Source organism: Sapajus apella, unplaced genomic scaffold, assembly GCF_009761245.1.
Source record: "Sapajus apella isolate SASKATOON/1434 unplaced genomic scaffold, GSC_monkey_1.0 scaffold43, whole genome shotgun sequence".
Lineage (NCBI taxonomy): Eukaryota > Metazoa > Chordata > Mammalia > Primates > Cebidae > Sapajus > Sapajus apella.
Window position 1 is genome coordinate 6,293,084 of NW_022436983.1, and position 3,813 is coordinate 6,296,896.

At 49.1% G+C, this 3,813-nt stretch overlaps 1 non-coding gene across 1 annotated transcript; it reads right to left on the reverse strand.

The window, feature by feature from the left end:
* Positions 1–2,896: 2,896 nt before the first annotated feature.
* On the reverse strand, positions 2,897–3,000 carry LOC116566702. The gene has a single exon (XR_004275983.1). It is a non-coding gene; the product is annotated as a U6 spliceosomal RNA (small nuclear RNA).
* Positions 3,001–3,813: the final 813 nt, after the last annotated feature.

Sequence of the window (3,813 nt, forward strand, 5' to 3'; positions counted from 1 at the left end):
AAAAAAAAAAAAAAAAAAAAAAAACCACTATCTGGGAAATGACAGTGAAGAGCTTCTGTGCTCATCTCATCTCTTTTTCTGACTCTCTCTTCTGCCTCTCTCTTGCATTTTTAAGTTCCCTTAAACTGCATTGGGCCCAGCTGGATAATCCAGAAGAATCTCAAAGTCAGTGGGTTCACAACATCAATGCCATCTACCGCCCTGATTCCCCTTTGCCATGTAAGGTGACATATACGAGCACATATATGAATATATGTTGGAAATAGATGCTAGTTGTCACAAAGAAAAATTAGTACTGGGACAAAGGATCTTTCAGCAATGCAGTTTTTACTCCTGGACTGCAGGAAGGGTACCCTTGCTAGCCATCATGCCACAAGAGTACAATGAACAAAGGAAAACAGACAAATTTATTCCTTATGCATTTGGGGTCGTCCTTACTGCTGTGTCTGATCTCCGTTGGCTGGAGACAGACCTCACAATCTAAACTGAAACCCGATTGGCTGACAACTTAACACTTTTTAAAACAAGTAAAGGCAATGGAGAGCTGGGACATGCCTGTGAGCATGTCACAGGCATGTCCAGCACAGATATCTTGATTAAAGTACAAGGACATAGAAGGTACTACGTGCCTATAAGCATGGCATGTCTAACAGCTACACAGGATAGGGCTTAACAAAGTTATTAGCACACTTATTCTTTAACAAGAAAGGAAACTTTAAAAAAAAAATTTCTACTTCCCACAATATATCACCCTAGGTCCTGGGGATTAGGAAGTGGTCATCTTTAGTGGGTGCTATTCTGCTGACCACAGATCCCTTCTCACGTTCTCCTTCCATCCCACATGACAGTAGGCACCTAGTGAGAATGATATGATTCTTGCTAACTGGCAGAGCAGGAGCGTCACCATCTTGGACAAGCGTCGCCATATTAAGTTCTCCTTGATTAGAAACTGCCTAAATCCAGCCCCAAAACATCAGCCCAATGGCTAATATCAGCATGACCATAAACCACAATGACATCTCCAACCAGAAATTTTCCAACCCTAAGATAAACACCCCCATCCAACCAGAGACATTCCAACCCCACAGTAAAACTCTGCTCCACACAGAAACATTCCTAGCCTGCGATAAGCTCCCCCTCCCAGAACATTTAAATACCTTGGTCTGTAAGAGAAAATGCTGCTGACCGAAATCAGCCCGAAGCCCCTCTCAGCTTTATTCTCCAGAATAAACCTGTCTTTGACTGTTAAGCCACTTTTCATGTTTTCTTCTTTCTTCAACTCTTACACAAACATCGTCTCCCCGTGCTCGCCTGTCCCTGAGGTTCCTTCCAGCCAGGGACTCCAGGCTCCATCCTCTGTGGCTGTTTCTGTGTCCACTATCTTTGGGTTTTATCTCCACCCCTCGGGCCAGGCAGCCTGGATCCCTGCACGCCCTTCCTCAGCTTTGCAGGAACTGGGGGAAGCTCAGCTCGGCACCTGCTTGCAGGTGGGACAACCACAAGAGGTGCTGGCCGTGGCCAGGGAAGGATGGCGTGTACCAGTGGGTGTGTTTAAAGAGGGGGAGGAGGACGCCTTTAGTTTCAGGTAGTCTTTTGGTCTGGAGGTCAAGTGAGCACTCGGTGTGGAGAGAGGGGTTCAGAGTCCCACAGAATTAGGAGGTGGCCGAGTCCGGTGTGTGGTGGGATAGTCTGGCGGTTGCTTAGGAGTGGGAGTGTGGCAGCAGACGCACAGTCCTCTAAAATGTCCATGCATTCTACTTTGTTAATTTGTGACACGGTCTCACTCTGTCACCCAGGCTGGACTACAGTGGCCCAACCACGGCTCAAGTGATTCTCCCGTCTCAGCCTCCCGAGTAGCTGCGACTACAGATGCATTCCACAAAGAGCTGGGATTATAAGCACGAACCACTGTGCGCAGCCAAATGTCCACACATTCTAATCCTTGGAAACTGTGACTATGGATCTTGAGACAGGGAGATTATCCTGGAATTATTAGGACAGGCCCAATCTAATCACATGAGACTTTAAAAGCAGATAACCTGGCCGGGTACGGTGGCTCACACCTGTAATCCCAGCACTTTGGGAGGCTGAGGTGGGCAGATCACCTGAGGTCGGGAGTTCAAGACCAGCCTGATCAGCATGGAGAAACGCCATCTCTACTGAAAATACAAAATAACCCAGGCATGGTGGCACATGCCTGCAATCCAAGCTACTGGGGAGGCTGAGGCAGGAGAATCCCTTGAACCTGGGAGGTGGAGGTTGTCGTGGGCTGAGATCGCACCATTGAACTTCAGCCTGGGCAACAAGAGTAAAACTCTGTCTAAAAAAAAAAAAAAAAAAAAAAAAGCAAAGAACCCTTCCTTCCTGGCTGCTTTAGAGAGAGATGTTAGAGGCGAAGAGAGAGATGTGATTCAAGAAGGACTCAGCCCACCATTGCCGGCTTTGCAGGTGGAGTAAGGGGGCATGAGCTAAAGGACATCACAGTCCCTAGAAGCAGGGAACAGCCCTTAGTTGGCTGTCGGCAAAGAAACAGGGCCTCAGTCCTAAAACCGCAAGGAACTGAATTCTGCCAACACCCTTATTGAGCGAGGAAACCAAGAGTCCCCTAGGGCTTCCAGTAGGCACACAGCTTGTTACCTGGATGGGGGTGATCAGAAAGGGCTCCCCAGAGGAATCATCACTCACGATTGAGGTCCCGAGGATGAACGGTGGTGCACTGGAATCAGGGACTGAGGCAGGCAGGGGAACAGCACTCACAGGCTGCCACAGGGAGTGGGGTGCTTGTGGGTTTACAGTGGCAAAAAGAGGCTGGTGGAAGAGAGCACCCTGGGCTTCACAGGCAGGCGAGGAGGGCAGGGCCTCTTGGGTCCTGTTAAGACTTTGGGTTTGTTTTTTTTTTAATATGGACCTTTTCACGAGTTTTCGTATCATCCTTATTTAGGGGCCATGCTAATTTCTGTATTGTTCCAGTTTTAGTATATGTGCTATCGAAGCAAACACAAGACTTTGGGCTTTATTCACAGCTGGGTTGGAAGCCACCTGAGAGTCTTCAACAGGTTGGAGGGGAAGACAGCCAATGGTGTTTTAAAAAGATCGGTCTGGTGTCTGCACTGTGAGCTGGGTGGGGGATGGGGTGGATGAGAGGAGACCCTCAGGTGGCCACTGTCAAGTCCAGATGGTGGGAAGGTGAGGAAGAGATGGTAGATTTGGGGGTAAAACTGCAGGTTACATAGACAGAACTAGTGATAGGTTGGGGACCAGGGAGAAGCAAGCGTTTCAAAAAGCAGTCAGTCTCGGCCAGGCACGGTGGCTCACACCTGTCATCCCAGCACTTTGGGAGGCTGAGGTGGGTGGCTCATTTGAGGTCAGGAGTTTGAGACCAGCCTGGCCAACATGGTATAACCCTGCCTCTGCTAAAAATACAAAAAATAGCCAGGTGTGGTGGCAGGTGCCTGTAATTTCAGCTACTTGGGAGGCTGAGGCAGGAGAATTGCTTCAACCTGGGAGGTTGAGGTTGCAGTGAGCCAAGGTCGTGCCACTGCATGCCAGCCTGGGTGACAGAGCGAGTATTCTGTCTTAAAAAAAAAGCAGTCAGTCTCAAGGAGAGTGGGAGCAGGGGTCTCAGACCCGTGGACTGCAGCGCCCCCCACCCCAGGCAGCAGAAGCTGGCAGATCAGAGCATGTGCCAAATCCTGGCTCTAACACTGCCCAGCTGTGTGACTTCGGGCCGATTTCTCAATGTCCTTGTGTCTCAGTCTCCCCACCTGTAAAATGGGTTGGCAGTTGTTGGCTATTAGAATTACTTTTGCTGTG